The sequence below is a fragment of the Sturnira hondurensis genome, unplaced genomic scaffold (genome assembly GCF_014824575.4).
Source record: "Sturnira hondurensis isolate 20B ecotype Veracruz unplaced genomic scaffold, ASM1482457v3 Scaffold0018805, whole genome shotgun sequence".
Lineage (NCBI taxonomy): Eukaryota > Metazoa > Chordata > Mammalia > Chiroptera > Phyllostomidae > Sturnira > Sturnira hondurensis.
Window position 1 is genome coordinate 2002838 of NW_028091436.1, and position 6019 is coordinate 2008856.

The window sequence follows — 6019 nt, forward strand, 5'->3', positions numbered from 1 at the left end:
TTCGTTTTTGTTTTGTTTCCTTTTTTCCCCCCTCCCATTTGCCTATTTATTTTCCTCTTCTCTTTTGCGGGTGTTTTTTTGTTTGTTTGTTTGTTTTTTTCACCTCTTCACGTGGTCAGGAGACACCCGGGCTGCTTTTTCTGGGGCTGGTCTGGTTTTCCCAGGTGAGTTTTCACTGGAGACTCTGACGCCCTCTAGTGGCGCCAGCGAGGTGGCTGCAGCCGTGGGAGCAGGGCACCTTCCTCTTTAGAGACAGCTCCGCACAGGTGATCTGCTGCCGGCCTCTGGCACTGAGGGCTGGACGCCCGTCTTGGTGGAAGATGGGCCTGAGCGTCGCCATGGACTTGAGGGGAACCCCAGGTGTCCTGATGGCAGCCGCTTTGCCCTGTGGAATCCAAAGCCCGAGCTGGCCTCTCCTGTTTGTTTGTGACGAGTGGGAGAGACTCCCAATCCGAACACCAGGCTCCAAGGTCGGCCTCCCACGGGAGCCTGCCTGTGCCCCAGTCACCTGGAGGTCTGGCAGCCTTCGTCCGACAAGCACGGACAGAGCAGTGGAAAGAGAAGTCGCAGCTTGGGCCCTGACGGTCCCTCCCCTTGCCACTTAGACCTTCAGGGCCATCTGAGCATCGCAGCTAGAACCCATGGAGGTAACCAGAAAGAAGCCTCCAACAAGCCACGCAGGGCATGGTGGGCACAAGATCCGGGGTCCGTGATGGTGGCCTCAGGGATGACAGCCTTGCTTTTCTCGGATGGGACATCCACTTCCTGCCATTTCTGAAAACCCCATGGGCGGAGCCTGGGCCCCAGCGCCGGCTCCTCGGACTCCTAAGTAGCACAAGGCACCCCCTCTGCTGGCCCGGACCCTCTGTCCCACCAACCGTGGAGTGGATGCACCTGAATCTCCGTGTGCGAATGTTTTCATTTAGAGGCTCAAACCGTCCCCCGAGAAAACTGCTGTCACCTGCCTGTCACCCAAGGCAGCGGGGTCCCCTGGGCTGGAGCCTATTCCTGCTGTCGCTGCTGAGTCCGTGAGCTGTGAAGACCCCCGGCTGCCTCGGCTATGAGCCCTGCACTCCCGTGGCGGGAAGCGACTGTTCATCCCAGGATGGTGCTGACATCACTGCCTTACCGGCCCTGCTATTCAGATGAGGAGGCCCCAGCGCCGGAAGTTCTAACTGGGGAGGAAGCCCGAAGGGGCCTCCTCTGACCCCCGACCCGGCCCCCGGCCCCTGGTGGGGCTCAGGTGCTCGGCACCTCCCCGCCAGGCGGCCGAGCCCGTACCTTCTCTATCTCCTGGTGCTGCCCGGCCAGTGCCTTCTGTCATGGATGTTACTGGCCACTTGAGAGAAGGGGAGGGAGAACCCCCTCCTTCATTCCAACTGCCTCAGCTCCCCCCAGGGATGCTTGTCTCCCCGTAACCGTGGGCACCGCCATGAATTGTCTCCGGATCCTCCGCGGGTGAATGGTCGAGGTCTCTCACTTTACAGATTTTCTTCTCTGTTCCTGGGACCTGCCCCCCGCTGCTCCAGGCCAGGCCAGAGGCTGCGTTTCACCCAGGTCTCCAGCCACTTTCCTCCAGGGGCCCCTTCCTGTCTAACGGGGCCCCCTGGGGCCTGCACCCTGCTGACAGTTGTGTGCCCAGACCACTCCCTGCAGGGCCCGTCATCTCACCGAGGAACCACCATCCGGCGGCAACGGCAGGAGGTGGGCCTCCCGTGGTGCTATACCGCCATCCAGGCTCCTCCAAAGCGGGAGACCGGAACTCCCCTCCCTGCCCCCAAATTCACAGCAAGGGCAAGTCCGCAGCAGGCTTCTACCTGCACACCTGCCTCTGGGTGGGGACCCCGGGGATCCCCCGAAACACGAGAGCCGGGTCCCACAGCTCCATCCTCACCCGCAGGCAACCTTCACAGTATCTCTGCCTATTCAGCCAGGAGTTGGTGCCCTCTCCTTCCTCCCAGCACCCGGCTCCATTCCTGACCAAAGCCGGCGGCAGATGGTGCAGCCCAGTGCCCGGTGTCGAGCCGGGACGGCCACCCAGAGTCCTTCTCCCTTCCGGGTGAAGGAGAACACCCTGTTTTGTTCGGTGTATTTGTTTCTCGAACCCTGCCTAGGCACTAACAATAAAATGCTAGGTGATTGGAGGCTGATCTGGGACCTGATGTCTGTGTGTGTGTGTGTGTGTGTCCCAAGAGCAGGTCGCTGTTGCTGTTTCCTCTCTTCCGAGGCTCCCTGGGCCACTGTTTGTACCAGTCGGCTCTGCGGCAGCTCCACGGTGCTCACCTGTCTCTGAGAATGCGCCTGCCACCGTCTTTTTTGGGGAGTCTAACTGGGGAGCTGGAGGCCACCCACAGGGAAGGGTTGCCCATGGCCCAAGGAGAGTCCCTCCAACCAAGTCCTTGCTGGTGGCACTCTTGGTCTGGAGTGGGCTGCCTCCCCCCTAGTCTCTCTGCATCCCTTGAGCACTCCACACACAATAGTGGTGTTTGGACTTCGTTTCTTGCATCTGGTTCTTTCAGTTGGCAAAACCTGATCTCCTTCCTAGCTCCCCAAGACCAGGGCCACAGTGTTCCCCGGGGCACTGCTGTTCAAGGTCTGGGGTAACCTGTACCCTAAAGTTTCCCAAAAGGAGTCGGAAGAAAGTGGCAGCAGCTTCGTCTTCCTCAGACACCTCGGCACCTGGGACAGCACCTTGGACAGAAACCCTGTGAATAAGTGACGTTTGCCTGAACCTGGGGAGGATGTGGTCCTGAGAGCCAGGAAGCAGGGGGACCGGTGTCCAACTGGAAGGAGGTCCCCTCACCTTTAGGACAGGAGGTGGTTCTGTGCTGGCCGCCCATTTACCCACGGGTGCTAAATTACTCTGGGACACCAACTTTAACTTCCCGTGTCTTTTTTCCTTCCTTACTCCTGGGCCTCAGGCTGAGCTGAAGCTACTAAGCAGACTACAGGCCAACCCCACTGTTGGGGTGAAATATGCTTTTGCTGCGGGGTCACTCACGGAGACAGAAGTAATGGTGGGAGGTGGTCCGCTCTTAGGAAGACCAATTACTACTGATGGGGTGGGGCTCGCGGTCCCACTGCGGAGGGCGTCAGTCACACGGTGCTCCCAGGGGCACTGTGTCCCCAAGGGCCAGATCCTGAGCATTCTGCCCTTTGTCATGGAATTGACTTTATATGCACATATTCGTGAGTCCTCAGTCAACCTGGTTGGGGACCTAGGGGCCACCACAGGGATCTGCCCTCGGCCACAGGGTCCATGCATGCCTGTCGGTCCTGGGGAAGAGGAGGGCAAACTGGGAGGTGGCAGCCTGTCAAAGCTAAGACACGTATTAAAATGTGGAGGCTTCAGGGAGACCAGCACGGTTGAAACTTAAACCTGTGTACCCTGGATCCTCCCGGCAAGGGTTCAGCTCTTAATGAACGTTGCGCGGAGAAGTTTCTCTGACCGGAGGGCTCACAGGAGCAGGCAAGCCCTTGGCCCCTTGGTTCGACAGCCGTCGTGTGTGACCACTTTGGTTTCTCAATGTGTTTCCAGACCAGAGCACCTGGGGCCTTGTGAAAAACGGAATTTACAGGCCTCACCCCAGATCTACTGAGTCCAAAAACCCGGGACAGCACCTGGAGGCCTGCGTTTTCACAAGCCCTCGGACAGTTACGACACACAAGTGGTTTGATATTTGCTGTTTTAAAGAAAAAAGAAAAAGCCAAGTATCAGGGTCCCCACCCTGAGGGGCTTTGGGACCCAAAATAAGGAGGCCCCCGATGAGAATTCAGACTTCAGCATTAATTTCAACGTCCCCTGTCTCAGGCTTCCTTACGTTTCTTTTTCCCTTTAGTTCACACGGGAAGGGGAGGCATGTGTGCTTTTGGAGAGGGGAGTTCAGGGGTGTGTCTACAACCTTCAGAGAAAGATCGCACGGCTCTGAGATGCGCACCTCGCCAACCAAGGGGCTTCGACAGGGGAAGCAGCCAGAGGGCTCACCCAGACTGCTGGGTGATTTGTGTCTATTCGGAGCCCTTTGCATGTGTGAGTTATGAAGAGGACAGCGGGGGGCCAGAGCCCCTCCCCAGGGCAGCTAACAGGTGTAGGGCTCCAGAGTCCCAGGAAGGCCCCTGCTCTTGCTCCCCTGGGTTCTCAGGACTCAGTCCAACACGATGACAGGGGGACAGTCCCTGAAATGGAGTCCCTGGGCTCATTCCTTCCTTTCCCCACTCACACCAGGATTTGCCTATGGAGCTCCTCAGCCACGGCAGCGGAACAAAGTCCTTTAGAGAAGGAACCGTGCCTTTTCAAATGCAGACTCCAGCTGGTGGGGCCGTGGGGGAGAGGAGGCTGTTCACACCGGCTCTAGATTGGTCAGTTTTCAGTGCGACAGGGTTTGTGGGTGGAGGACAAAGAAGCAGGCTAGTCCTCAGCCTCTGGGCTCTGGAACGCCGCCTTTTGGAGGCGGGGCAAAGCCACTGCACTCACATCATCCCCCTGTCCCCAGAAGGCTGATGGTGAGCCCTCTGGTCACCTTGGACCTTCGCCCTCCCTGCCGTTTCTCTGAGACTGAGGCACCAGGGGTCAGACAGGAGCCCCCACGTCCCCTCCAGTCCTGGCTGCTGCTGTGTAGTAGCCTTTACTTCCTAACAGCTTTTTTTTTTAATAGAACAGTCTTTTAAAAAATGAACTCCAACCCCTGCTAGATCCCCTCCCCACCTGTTTTAGGCAGCACTGTTCACATGACAGAGTCTGTCTCTGAAATGCATGGCAACCCTCCAGGAAGGTGGTAGGGATTTTTGCAACACTTTTTTTAAAAAATGTATTGGGCAGAAACCTCCAAACCAAGCTCTGTGTGTGTCTGCGTGTTTGTGTTTTTTCTCGTTTGGGCCCCTCTTTCCCTCGGCCCCTTTCATCTCTCACGCAGAGAAAGCAAACTGAGTCTGCAAAGCAGAGCGACGTGTATAGTGTGGTAACAATCATGACGGGGTGCAGGGGAGTGGGCTGTCCCCCCAAGTCATTGGCTTCAAATTACAAATTGGGTGAAAATTACACCCGTGCCAGGCCAGCTGAGAGGCCCGGAGCCAGCTCTCTGTCCTTCGGGCCTGTCTCCTCCCAGCAAGACTCATCTGTCTGATGCCATTTACGTTTCAATAAATTTATCTCCTGACTTGTCCACCGCACTGAAGCTCCCTGTCTGGTTTCTGTCGCCGTGTATCTCGGAGCGCAGGCCTTGATCTGGATCGTGACACTGCTTGTGGCCACTTTTTAAAAAAGATTTTATTTACTTTTAGAGAGAGGGGCAGGGAGGGAGAAAGAGAGGGAGAGACATATCAATGTGTGGTTGCCTCTCACGTGGCCCCCACTGGGGACCTGGCCTGCAACCCAGGCATGTGCCCTGACTGGGAATCAAACCCACGACCCTTTGGTTCACAGCCCATGCTCAGTCCACTGAGCTACACTAGCCAGGGCTGTTTGTGGCCATTTGCTCAAGGCAGAAGTAAAAGCGCCTGTCTGGGGATGTCTGCGGATCCCTTTGGATGCGGGGAGGGGCAGGGCTCCTGCTGGCTCGCTGTGGACCTAGCGTCCTCCACCAGGACTCACAGCTCCAGCCCAGATGTCAGGGTCCACAAGTCCTCCAGCCACTGCCCCAGCGTGGAAAACGGACCACCCTCTGGATACTCATGTGTTCTTGGGGCATAGGCGACGCTGTGAGAACAGAAGCTGCTGGCCCCGGAGAAAGTCCCACAGCGCCCCGCTGTGGAGCTGCAGGGCGTCCTAGAAGCACTTCGCCCCAGGACGTTGCAGTGGGGACACGATCCAGCTCTCCCTCCCACCCGGGAAGCGACCAATGTGTTTGAAGCTCTACTCAAAACACACGGAGGGGGTCATCCGATGGGAAGAATCCTCAGCTGAGGTGACTTAAGCCCTGACTGTCGCCAGCTCAGCATCCGCAGTCTTAGGACTGGGCGTGGCAGGGCCAGCTGGCTTCCTTGGCCGTTCGGGGCTGAGAGTCGGGGTTCTAGCAGCCTT